Below are 14,151 nucleotides of genomic sequence, written 5' to 3' on the forward strand. Positions count from 1 at the left end.
TCTCAAGCTTAAATTTATTAATATGTTGCCTTGGCAGAACACCAGGCCTCTCTTCATAGTAAAATATGGAGAGAAAGGATATTAGTCTCCAAAGACTTGAGTTTGATTTTGAAAATAAACTGATGTTGTTCTTAAAAAGATTGTTCATAAGGAGACATAACTGTGGAGTTGTGAATCTAAAGCAATTTAAATGAAAAACAATCCAAAGGACAGAGAATCAAAGTTTTAGTATGGTGTTTAGTTGGAAGGCCCAAAGGTCAAGATATTTAAGTGTTTTAGGGCCCACCTGAGCAATTCAAGTCCTGAACAGTTGCTAACCCACCAATCAGATAACTTCTTAACATACTTAACAAATAATTTGCCAAATACGCCAGCATGTGAAGCAGAAGCACTACGTATTCAACCAGATGGATCTTGGAAAAGGAAACTACATCATTTCCGAGAACTGTGGCTGTCGTTTATTGGGCATGTATGTACCAGGTATCTGTCCAGCACGGTCAAGTGCCATACAAAACTATCCAATCCTTACAAAACCCCTGTTGAGCAGATGAGGAAACTAAGATTTAAAAATAAGCCAAGCAAATTACCCCAAGTCAACAAGTCTGTAAATGGCAAAGGCAAGATTTTAGCCTTTGCTACTGACAACTCCATTTTATTACACTGCTCCTCAAAAGATGGTCCTTGAACTGACAATATCAGTATTACCTGGGAACTTGTTGGAAATCAAAGTCCTGAGCCCCAACCAGACCTACTAAACCAGAATCTCTGCTTGTGGGACCTAGAAATCTGTTTCAACCAGCTCTCCAGGAGATTCTAACACACACAAAAGTTTGAGAAGCACACCTTCATTCTACTCTATATCTCCAGACTTTAGCAGAGATGTATATTTCACTTTGCCAGTGCAGATTCTTACAAAACTCAGAAAATTAATATCACATCTATTTATTCATTTGAGCTATATGAGCAATAGTCACTATAACAATAATCATAATTCCAACACACAGAATATATAAAATGATCCTTAAGGAAAACAACCCAATAGCATTATTGTCCATCGAAAACATGAACAAGGGTGACAGTGATTGGAATTCTTTCAAGACCTGACTACACGTATTGATTTGGGATTAAAATAGTAATCACTTAGCTCATTCTAAGCTTGAACAGATAAGATAGATTTTTAATATGAGCCCAGAAATGAGTATCTTGCCAAGAGGGCAAGAGTAACCATCATTGTGCTGTGAAAAAGTGAAATATAATACACAAAAATGGCAATCAGAATTCCAATCTATTGCTATGAGTCTTGCCAAATAATGAAATGTATTGACATACTGCTGAGCTGTCATTGGCATGTTATACAGACATTGAGATTTTCTAAGCAAAGTTACTGGAAGTCATTCAAATATTTGTAATAGTGGAATGGGTAAACTAGAGACGGTCTTTTTCAAAAAAAAAATTTGTTCCAAACTCCTTGATGAGAAAATATTTGGAATAAAGCACAATAGATTTATGTACAGACTTATATGGCTAAAATTGATTTTTATTTCCCTGGGAATTTAAGAATCTTTTTAATAGTAGAGAGCTGGTGTACAGCTGCAAGAGGTTGGCTTAATACAGAGCCAATATTTATGCCTCCTTGATAGAACAAATGAGAGTTCTCACTCTGTTTTCTATCTAACTTTTTATGTTGGAAGTCTGGCAACACTGAGATATAATACTTATTTCTTCAAAATGTTTCTAAATTGTTGTTCACTGTTTTGTATTTCAGCTTGAAGCTGCTTTATTTATAATATTATTAAACCTCAAAGAAACCCATATGGTGGAAGAGAAAGGAGAAATTTTGCGATTTCACTGTTTTATTCTTCTTTAATAGAATTTATGTGAAGCTTAAAATTGTTCAAGTCTGTTTTTTATTCTCAAGGAGTGTGTCCATGCCTTGCAACAAGATGGCTTAAACAGATGGGTAAATTTTATGACACAGTAAATTGTATGGCTGACATATAATTCTGTAGAAATCACTCTCTAATAGGTGTGTAAAAGTTATATAGATACTTGCTATTTCTATATTTAAATAAAGTAAACCCAGCCTCACAAAATACAAACATATTTTTGTCCAAATACAGATACAGCAATATTGTTACTAGCAATTCCTACTTCTCAAAGATTTCAAGATTCTTTCTTGCCTTACTTATTATTCCTACTGCTTACTGTTTGCCTACTATGATTGAGGACCCTACTAAGAGCCAGCATTATGCTGGGTGTTTTACCTGGATGTCATATGTACAGGTGTAGTACTCATATTTGATAAGCACTCAAGCAAATATTATTATCTACATACATATGCTGAAAACACAGAATTTGTCTGTAGGCAAAGTAATTTATGTTTCCTGAGATCCTAGCTCTCACTAGCAGAGTTTTGACATAACATGCAACATCTTTTAGTGAAACAAATAAGGGCAGGAGTCCAACTGGTTAATATAATGTAGAGGTTAAGATCATGGACATTGGTGCCAGACAGCCATGGTTCCAGTCCTCACTCTGCCGCTTTCTACCTATGTGACCATGAACCAGTCCTTTCATCTTCCTGGACCTTCACTTTCTATCTCATGGGCTGTTGTGCAGATTAACTCAGAGAGCGCTTGGAAAAATGCCTTGTGTGGAGTAGGTGGTCAATATATGGTAGCTATCATTATTATTCTCTGAGTACTTTCATCACCTGTAAAATGGATGCAAAAAACAAACAAACAAACAAACTTCATGGAATTTCTGTTATAGGGAAGGCTAGAGATCCCATGAGGCTAAGAACCACGTTTGTCTTTTCAATATTGTATCCTAGCCCATAGTGTAGATGCCTGGCATACAGTAGGTATGAATAAAAATTTAAGTGAATGAATAAATGAATTATATATGGTAAAGCATTTGGCATGGTGCCTGGTACACATAGCAAGTGCTCGATAATTGAGGGCTATATTAAGTATTTTTAACTATTCTGTGGAATCGCTTAATAGGGCTTTTGTTCAAGCCTGACCTTTGCCCATAATATTGGAAAGTCTTCACTTTCTGGAACTAAGAACTTCGAGAAGCCCCATCCAGTGGCATTATGGAATAGCTCCTTAGGCCTTGATTAGAAAGGAGTTAGTGGTAAGAGCCTGGGGCCAGAAATTCAAAAGATTAAGATTCAGGTCCTGGCTTGACAGTTTCCAAGTTGTGTAGTCTTAGACAAGTCATTCCACCTCTTTGGCTCTGTTAACTCAAACGTAAAATGAAGGGTTTGAATTGAAAGATCTTCTAACTCTGAAGCTCTACAATTTTAAAAATTATATCATAATTCTTTATTCCTGACCATATGAATAATTCTTATGGCTTATCCCTCATGTATGTAGCATACTTATTACACACACACACACACACACACACACACACACACACACACACACAAATGCATACGCATGAGTCCACAGTGCCTGCTGTGAATTCTTTCACCTAATACAAGAAATTTCCTTCTGGAACAATGAATTCCTGTTTTGTTATACTTTTTTGGTGATGCTTGCATGGTAGTTGTACATTTAGATCTGGCATCTATATTCTGTTAGAAATGAGACATGTTCTAAAAAGAAGCCTTGATTCAGAAAAATTAATGACCTATTTTGCCCATTCCAGCCCAATATGATTTCCCTCCTCCTCACTTGTCCACTTTTTTCTTGTTTGTGTCAATTATTGCCGTTTCTTATACGTCCAACTGGTCAAGCGTGTGTGTGTGCTTGGTCTCTCTGTATAAGAACCATCACTTATTAAGCATCTACTATTTGCTAGGCACCATCTTAGGGAATTCTCTAAATCTTTCAACGATCCTCAAAATTTACAGCTGAGGAAGCTGAATTTAAGTGCTTAAGTAGGTGACAGTAATTGATGGAGTCAGAATTTGAACCCAGGTCTGTCTCGTCAGGGTCAATGCCCTGTCTACACTATACTTTCAAATAGCCATTTGCCTTGTCAAATCCCAGCAGTCCAAAAATTTCACTGGAAGCAGATCTGTTTATTATATTTATTTGGTTTACACCCTCCCTGCATACATGCAAGGAGTTATGAATATAATAGGTATTTATTAAATTTATATTGAGTAAAATGGAAGATAAAAGGGGACACATTGGGCCTTCTTCAGTTTTGTGGCCTCATTTCTTTCCTAGAGTTCTATTTTTAGGTCAAAACAGGAAGTGGCACGTTAGTCACATGAATACCTACCATGGAGGTGTGAAGAGTGCCAGATCGACTCTAAGGCATCAAAGAAATCAAAGCTAAGTCCCCTCTATTTCTTTCCCAACATTCAGTGGGCCTGCATATTGATACCCCAGATTTATGACAGCCTCCGTAGACAGCAGCCTGCCATGGAGGACACAGGCATTGTGCTAAACAGGAGCAGGGGTGACAAGACCCTTCCATAGTCTATGACAAAAAACTTCCTCTGGACATATTAAAGTATATTTCACTACAGCCACACCACCCTGAACAAGCCGGATCCTGTCTGATCTTGGAAGATAAGCAGGGTCAGGCCTGGTCAATATTTGGATGAGAGACCACCTAGGAAGACCAGGTGCTATAGGTGTAAAAAAGATTTAAAAAAAAAAAAAGTGTATTTCAGAAGTTGATCAGTTCTTTGGAGTTAACACCATTCACGCATGTGGAAGACTACAAAAGTGAGAGATTGAACAAGTCCATTATTTCCGACCATGCATATAAGAGAGTTCATACTTAAATGGGGGAAATCGATGTAATTTTGGAGCCTTCTTTACTGGTTAATCTTTGAAAGTAGGTAATCATGATCAATCTAGCAAGGTTATATTAAACATAGCACTTGTGTTAGGAAAGTTAAACTGACAACTGTAACAAGCAGTCTCAAACTTTCAGAAACTTTAAATAATAAAAATTTATTTCTGACTGCAATACTGCGATGTGGGTCTCCCTGGTCAGCCAATGATCCCCCAAATGACATCCTAAGGACTCAAGTTCCTTCCTTCTTATAATGCCACCCCTGCTAGTTCTTCAATGTCCTCTACATTAAGCTTCATGATAGAAAGAGAGAGAATGTGGAAAATTAAGCAGAATGTTCTTATAAGGCAGGCTTAGATACATATATGCTTCCTGCCCACATTCCTTCGGTCAGAATTCAGTCATATGGCCACGCCTAACTGCAAGGAAGGCTTGGAAAAGCAGTCTAGGAGATTGCCCAATAAGAAAAGGAAGCGGCGTAGAATAAACACACAGCAGTCTCTGTCACAGGAAGGCATGAAGAATTGTGACCATCTTTGCAATCGCTCTACCACAGAGTCTAGAAAGCACACCAGGCTGGGACTTGAGAGAACTGAGTTCAGATTCAGTTGGTTGCACACTCACTCTGTGGCCTTACACAAGTCACTCATTCCCTCTGGTCCTCAGACTTCTGAACTCTGGATTCTATATTAATATTAAAAATGCCATATTCTGTTCTTATTTGTATTCGACAAATGTTTATTTCCTTGAAATATTTTTTAACGAGACTTGAAAATACTCTCTGTTTTCTAATGTGGTATTACTTGGGGCCAGCATACGGGAAAACATCTGCTTTTATTTCATTCCCTTGACAGGGATTCTAAATATTTGTAATTTACATGAAAAAAAATTACAACAGTCAAACTGGGTTTCTTTCAAATGTGAAAAAAGAGAAAAGGTTTTGCAAATGAAAATGATAGAAACCACCCTACTAGGAAAATCATCTGAAGGTACTGTTTGCTCAGAATGGCTTAAAAGAGTCCCCATGTCCTTGTCTTCACCAGGAAGTCCTGAAAGATGATCAAAATATGAGAGATTTAGGTTAATAAAGTCTCTGGAGAGTGCTATAGAAGGGTTATGATGACTGGCCTTGCTTTATTCTAGTCAGTTCCTTTCCGAATGAAACTAGTGACACAGTGGTGTAAGCCTGGATGTCCCTGGAACAGCCATTGGGAGATCCTTCCTATCCAGCCCCCAATGGGGCTCTCTAGGCATCTGCCTCCAGCAAGGCCAAAGCTAAATCAGAGTTTACACAGCTGGGACTGGTTATCAGCATACCTCTGAAGATGGGAAGCCGGTTTAGCTCCAAGTCAATTACTATTCAGCCCTCCCATTTCCAAATTCAGACCCTCTTACTTTGGCCTTGGACCCTTCCTCCAATGGCCCCCTAGCTACTACTTGCTGCTCATTTCCAGCTCTATGTCTTGTTCATATTTTCCCTTCCTCCTCTTTCTCCTTCTCTTATTCGAATCCTAATCAGAATTTAGAGCCAGGCTAAATTCTGCCTCCCCCTGGAGCTTCCTCTGCCAACTCCAGGCCTCTGCGACCTCTCTCACACAGGCATGAGTTACCCAATGGTCAGGCTGAGTATGTACTTAGAGAATAGGCAGGCTGAGTATGTACTTAGAGCACTTTCAAGTCAGGGGTCTCACCCTATCCCAACCTTGTCCCCTTCCCTTCCTCACTCCACCCCCTCCACACACACATACACATGTGAGAAAAAAAACCTCAACTTTAATGAATGTATCCAGAATTTAGAAGTGGAAAAATCCAGAAAGAATTCATATTAACTTTAGTACATGTAACCTTTGTGACATTTCAAGAAATAACATTTATTCTGCATTACACGGAGAGAAAGGGGACAAAAAGAGGTACGTTTTTCATTTTATGGTCGTAGAGTTCTTAATTTCATACTGATCTATCCTCTGAAATTATATTGTGTTTATTGTGTTTTCCATGGATGTTGGCACTTAATTGTATATTGTCGTATGTAGGCGTAGGATCTAGTGGCTGAGCATGTGGATTCTGAAGTCAGACTGATGTGTTGGAATCTTGACTCTGATACTCGTTAGCTCTGTGACTTCAGGCAAAGTATTTCTGGTGGATACTCTCTGATCACAGCTGTCATCAACTCCTTCCCTCGCTGCCACTCCTCTATTGGGAGGTAAAACTCATTTCTTCTTCTCCTGACTCTTGGACCTGTAGCTGCTTTGAACAACAGGTCATGACAGAAGTGATGTTCTGAGACTTCTGAGCTCAGGCCTTAAAAGAACGGGGAGCTTCCATTTCTTTCCTCTAACTACACTCCTTCTTGGAGTCCAGCTGCTATCCCAGGAGAGTCAGTGGAGGAACACGGATGTACCCTGGTGGGCAGTCCCAGCTGTGCTCCCAGCTGACATCCAGCACCTATTGCCAGCCATGTGAACAAGCCATCTTGGATGTTTCAGCCCAGTCAAACCTCCAGATAAATGCAGCCCCAGACACCTCTCATGGTTCAGAACTGCCCAGCTGAGCCCGGTCAGAATCTTGAGATATAATAAAATGGTTATTACTTCAAGCCACTGAGTTTTGGGTTGCTTCGTTATACAGCAAGAGATAATTGAAACAGTATTTAACCCTTCTTAGGTTTGATTTCTTCCTCTGCGAAATAGGGTTAATAATGGCACCTATTTCATGGATTGTTTTGAGGGTCAAATGAGATGACAAGTATGGTAAGTGCTTAGTGATGTTATGCTATCAATTTATGCTATGTTATGGTAATTATCATTATTATTATGATTGTGCAAGGAAAGGCTCTGTCACTGGTTGAAAGGTTACAAAACTCAGAGTGCAGGAAGTGGTGGAGCAGGGGAGAAAAGGAAGGTATTGAAAAGAAGTGGAACTAATATTTATTGGAGACCTACTATGTGCTGGAGCCCATGCTGACTTTTTACATATATGATCTTACTTGCTCTTCACAGAAACCTTGTTAGGCATATGTTTTTATCCTCATCATTGAGTGGAGGTTCAGAGAAGTTAAGTAATTTATCCAAGGTCCCACAGCCAGGAATTAGTGCAAGTGGGCCACAAAGTGGGCCACAAAATGGGCTGTCTGACTGCAAAGTTCATTGTATTCATTTTTGTTTTTCACTCTCCCGCACTTTTTGGACAGAGGAACTTTCTGAGATCTTTCAGAGTGTAATTACTGTTTTCAGTGAGAAATTACACATTCGGCCAGATCTATGCAACTCAGCCAATCTGCTGCCTCTGACAGGAATACTGAGGAAAACTTAAGAACAGTCTCTAAAGTCCTTCGCTTCCAGTAATAATTATTACAAGTCTAGCACCAAAGAATCTAGATAAATCTTTCATGAAACTGGTTATTTTTAGCTTATGTCACTTCTCTGAGAAACAATTTCAAGTGTGTAAAGCTAGACGTCCTTTTATTTTTTTTTGTAAAATATCACCTTTAACCTTCTAGGGAGGACTGCCTCTTTATGCCTGTATACTTAGCTGCTTAATTTGTAAATGAGAAGTTAACTTACCTTTTCTCACAAAGCCAGTTTGCTTGGTGAGTTTAGCACAAAGCTGATAAGAAAACCTATACTAGGCCCCTCGAGCTGAGACTGAGATCCTGGCGGAAAGCTCACTGCAGATCTGCATCCAATAATAAAATTCTCCTCAAATCTGGGAGCACTCAGTTCATTTCTGCCTTCTCAATCTCTTAAGTGCTTCCTTCTCATGCTCCTTCTTTTCCTTTCCCCAGTCTCTTGCAAAATCTTGTTCCAAAATGTCAGTCAACCATCAGCTAATGGGATCAGAAGTTGCTTCACAATCACAAAACCTCCTGGTCGCCAGCCCAAGGCCCCCCCATTACATCCAGTATCCCAAGATGACCTCCCAGCCTCCATGACGTAAGAAGACATTTCAGAGCAGCTTTATAAATGGAGACGCTCATTCGTTACTTTTTCAAGGGGCCAAGAAAATAAAATGTTATGAACAAGGAAATTGTTGGTGGGTCATTGGCAGGGACTCTGAAACTTGAACATTGAACAATTAATTTCAGGATAGTATAAACAGGTTTCAATATACGGATTTTAGGAATACGATATGAATAGCCTGTTATTTTGGATTCTAGAATGTTCCTCCCCCTACCATACCTCCACCTTCACCTGGGCCTCTGACTATGAGCCGGTATTCTCCCTCTGACTATTCTCCGCTCTTCATTTTCTCTAACTTCATCTGCTGTTAGAGGACAGATGAACTCACTCCACGATCGGCCTCTTGTGGTTGCCTTTCATGCCTTTATTCTGGTTTCCTATTGTGTTGCCGACACACATTTTTAAGAGCTCCATTATGTTAGTTTCTTTTTCCTACTCTCCTCAGAAAAAATGACTTTTCAAAAGAATATATATTTTTTTAATTTTGTTTAAAGAAGGTTCTTTCTCGTTCTTTGTCCTCTTTCACAATTACAGCCGTGTAATCCATAAGGAATCCATTAACGTGTAAGAGGCTTTGAAGCTGCTAGATGTGTGCGTGTGTGTGCGTGTGTGTGTGCGCGCTATTTTTTTCTTTCTCTCAGAATCTTGCTGCTGCCAACCACTGATTTAGGAATGTGTAAGGGTATATGCCAACTCAATAATCAAAATCATTTTGGTGCTGGGAACCCAACCGCAGTCTCTGTACAGCAGTGGAATTTATCGCTTGCTCCAGTTTATTAAGTAATACTACCAACAACATTTTGAATAAAGAAGAGGCCGATAAGATGTGATAGAATGTCAAGATAATTGATTTGGATCATAAAACAATGCTCGTTTTGAATGTGAAATACTAAAAGCTTCACTAGCCTGATGGCCCGCAGCTTTCTTCCCTTGACCTGGTATAGGAAGATGATTCATAGCTCGCTTCAGGAAAGAGGCTCAGTACAAACTGCTGGTTCTCTGCTACATACTCATTTCTGTCTTCATTCCACAAATACGTATCTAGTACTGACTGTGGGCCAAGCACTGGCCAAGGCATTTAGACCACACTGGTGAACAAGATAAACACAGTTACTGTCATGTGGAGCTATCTGAAAAAAATATTTTGGCTGCATAGATTACTTGCTGTTGAGACATTTGAAGCACGTGCAAAGCAGAGTAATGGTGAACTCTAGACTCTAGAGAGTCTGACTGAATTGTGTTCTGATCCAGGCTATACCACTCTGAGCTGTTTTATCTTAGACAATTTATGTGGCCTCACTAAGCTTCGGATTCCTAAATTGCAGTAGTACTTACCTTGTTGCAGAAATGTTGCAAAAATCAGACCAACAAGAAACCAAGCAGCACTCAGAGAGTTGGAGAACTCAGGTTTATTGCACCGGCAGTCCCAGAGGAGCTAGTGCTCTGAAGATCTGGGCCCGGAGCTCAGGGGTAACTTTGCTTTTATAGGGCTTAGTCGGCCTGGGCTGATTAGTTAATTTGTCCTTAGACAGTTACAAAGCACGAGAGTTGCTATGGGTTGCAGGCAGTTACATTTGCTGTTTAGACAGAACAAGCAAAAGGGAGAATGAGTCTTTAGCTAATTTTTAGGTCACCCTGCCCCATGGCCTATGAGGCAAGCATATCTACGGAAGCAGAACAAAGAGCTGAAAATTCTTGTTCAACCTCATGGGGTTATTTTGAGGGTTAAGTGAAAAAATCCTTGTACAGCTTTCAGCAGAGTTCCTGGTTAATAGCCAGTAGTAGTAGGAGTAGATAGGCCACAATGACCTTTGACAGAGAAGGCTATATTTTCTCATCCTTGGCATGGCAAGTTCATGGGTCCAACCATCATCCAGAGGTCACAGATCCAGCCCAAGGTTGCAGATCCAGCCCACCTTGAGAGTCTCTTCAATTTGAGGGAGGGAAAACAAAAAAGGCTTGCCCAATGCTCAGAACCACATCCTCTGCCTTCTAAAACTGCAGTGCTTCTTACTGCCTGTGAAAGGAAATGAAGCTTTCTTCTCCCCAGGAGCATCGTCCAGCCCCCAGCCATCTCGTGGTCCAGACTCTTCCTCCCAACTCAGCCCCTTTCTTTGGTTACAGTGGGAGCGCTATCCTGCTCCATGTTAAACCCAGACCTAGAACTTCCAGGGATGCTGGGCCTCCAGAGCTCACACACACAGACGAAAAGCCAACTTTCTGGTGGATCTTGTGTTGTTTTTCCCCTTGGGATAGCCTTGATTTCAAGTATTTATCTCCAAAAGAGCATTCAACAGTCATCACATGGTTGCTAAAGGCTGGGATGTTTTGACTGGGACAGCATGACTGCCACACCTAACCAGACCTCTCCCAGAGTGGTCCTGAGGTTCTCCCAGGCACAGTGGAGGCTACTCTGCCCAAGCCGTGATGCAGGGCAGAAAGCTGTGCCCACCTGGTTCCCTTGCACCTATGCCTCTCCAGTGGCTACCTCTTCTACCCAGCAGCTGAGAGAAGTTCACTTGATTGCCATTCCAGGAATCTAGAAGCACAAATAACCCATTGTAGCTAATCTGCCCCCTCCCTTCCCTGTGAAGTGGGCAGGCACAGAAAGTTCCACCCTGCTCATCTACCCCTGAGGGCTTTACCATAGCTGGCACGTGGGCGGAGAGCAAATTTAAATGAAATAAACATGAGTTTCCTCCTAATGATAATAGTTCTGTGTATTCCAAATTCAGTGAGTGCCTAATTACCTACTTGGTGCCAGAGAAGAGACAAATCCCAGCTGCCCTCTTGGTAGCTTAGCAAGAAGCTGGTTGAGCAAGTCTGTGTTCGCTCAAGGAAAGATCAGGCTAATGCCAGAAGCTGACCTCTGAAGGTTCCATCTTTGAACAAGACTGCTTCCTCAACTTGAGAATTCCCAGTATTATATAGTATACCAGATGTTCTCTGCCACTCTTTTCCTATAAATCTGTAAAGCAGTACAGGACAGGGTCCTTCCTCCTGAGCTGTCGCTGGCACACACTCAGCTGTGATTGGTCGAGCACACATCTATCTGTCACACAATGGCAGCCCAGGGTATCCATGTGTTCTGCTGCCTCTGTAGGTAGAAGCTTCCCCAGGAAACCATATTCTACTTTCTTCTGCATGTCGCTAGTCAGGTGTGTGTCTGTGCCGCCTTGGTGTAACAGCATCAGACCGCAGGAAATTTGCCAGCATTCAGGTGCGAAGAACTCAAGGTCTCTAACCACAGGTTCTCAGGCTTGTGGAAAAGAGATCGAAGGCAATAATAGCTACTAATGCACTTAAAGGCACGTCAGGTAAGAATAGACTTTGACAGGCTGTTTCTGCGACCCCACTCCAGGCAGCAAGTTATAATTTTAACGAAGATGCATACTTCTGCCTGATTAGCAAAGTCCCATAGGGCCACTTATTAAAGGGACTCCAGACTTGTTCTTGGATCCTTGCTTTCACTCTTCAAGGAAAAAAAAGCCCACCTTCCCCCAGATGACCTTATCTGATAAGAACTTTCACTAGGAACAAATCCAAAAGGAGGGGATATTCACTAAAGGAAAACTAATTTTAGTGGAAAATGAACCTCACTTACGCCACCTTCGTTAAAAAAAAAATTAACGGAAAATGCTATTTTTGCTACGTCCACGGTAATGTTTCAACATGATTGGATACTCCAAGTGTATGGAAACATGGCCACTGGCCCTTTGAAGGAAAAAGGCAAACCTGGGAAATTACTTGGGTCTGGGCTGCTGTGTCCAGGTTAGGCCATATACATGATAAGGATCCTATGCTGGTTGGTGACTTCTGAATCATGTCATTCATACTCGCTACCAGTGCTAAAATAGTCTCTCACTGAAGAATAGTCTCTTATCTGTCCTCAGGTCCAAAAATGTGACAACCCTGGTACACCCCCAGAAAGAGAGAGGGTGCTGAAATATGGCCTACTCTCCTCTCTCGGCCTGTTTGTGTGCATGCAAGCACCCAGAGGAAGGGACGTCATACTTTCATTCCACGCACAGATATCGTCCACCCTCAAAGCCTAGAGAAGGCCACTTTCCTAATTTATCTGCGTGGATGGGTGTCTTTCATTAACTGGTATAATTTGTTTTTACCAACAGGTGACTCAACTTCCCTCAAAGCTTTTCAGGACTGAATAGTTTCGAGGACAAGTGGGGTACAGGGCACCCACCTACTATAGTTTGAAGTATCCATCCTCCATTTGGAAATGGCAACTTTGTAAAGGCCTTGCATTCATCTTGGACTCTGGTCTTCTACCAGGGTCAAAGAGGGAGCTTTAGAGAATAATTGGCCCTGTTCGTTAAGGGCTTTCTTTTAACTAAATGTTTTTTATTTTGAGACAATTATAGAGTCACATGCAGTTATAAGAAATAATTCAGACAGATAACATGTACCCTTTACCCAAGGTTTAATTTTTTAAACCAACAGTTTTTGAGCACTTTTTCTGTGCCAGGCATCAGGAAAATAAAGACACCTCAGATTGGACCCTTGCCCCTTGGTACCTTATAGTCTCAATATGAAGACAGACACAAACAATCTCTTTAATGAAGTACCAAATGGGAAGTAAGCATCTTGGAGGAAGAGTGTGGGGTAGTGTTTTGGGGGAAGAGTAAAAGTTTTTCAAGAGAAATGAGGGTTGGAAGGCCAGTCTGGGCAGAGAAAACAGCATGGGCAAAGGCTCAGCAGTATGAAATAGCTTGGTGTGTGCTGGGAGCCATTCAAATAATTCAGCATGGATGGGAACAAAAAATTCAAGGAAGGGAGTTCAGAGGCATCTTGGGAATGAGAAGGGAATGTTGTGTGATCCTGACCTCCCACATTCTATGCTGAGGAAATGAAAAACAGATGGGAAATATGTTCCCAAATATGGCCCAAGCGTGGCTCTGGGAGAAGCAGGAGAGAATCTCGTTCCAGTTCGAGAAGCCCACAGAACCCCCACTTCCAACCCTTGGGCTATGGCTCACTTCCTTCCATGATCTTCGCCCAAAGCCAAGGGCAGGAAATCTAGCTCACATACTTCCTCTTATGCACAAAGGCAGCAATTGAAACAAGACAGAGTGCCCCCTCCCCACCTATTTGGGCTGCCACTTTGAGTACAGCTAAGCCCAGCCTCCCTTGACTTCCATGTGGCATGGAGAGTGTCCAGAAGTCTCCCAAGGGCCCAGTGAAAGACACAAAGGTAGTCTATAGTGCTGCTGGCAAGCTCGGCAGAAGGTTGCCAAAATGGGGGCTGCAGGGCAGACCACCTGAGTTGAGAATCAAATGGGAATCCACCATACTTGAAAGAAATATACAGCCCCAGATTGTTGATGAGGCAAGTTAACTAGGAGGACATGCCTGATCTGAGAAACAGAAGACCTGAAGTATTCTAGTCACAGATGTTCACAGAAGGTGCCAG

Source organism: Pteropus alecto, unplaced genomic scaffold (genome assembly GCF_000325575.1).
Source record: "Pteropus alecto unplaced genomic scaffold, ASM32557v1 scaffold94, whole genome shotgun sequence".
Lineage (NCBI taxonomy): Eukaryota > Metazoa > Chordata > Mammalia > Chiroptera > Pteropodidae > Pteropus > Pteropus alecto.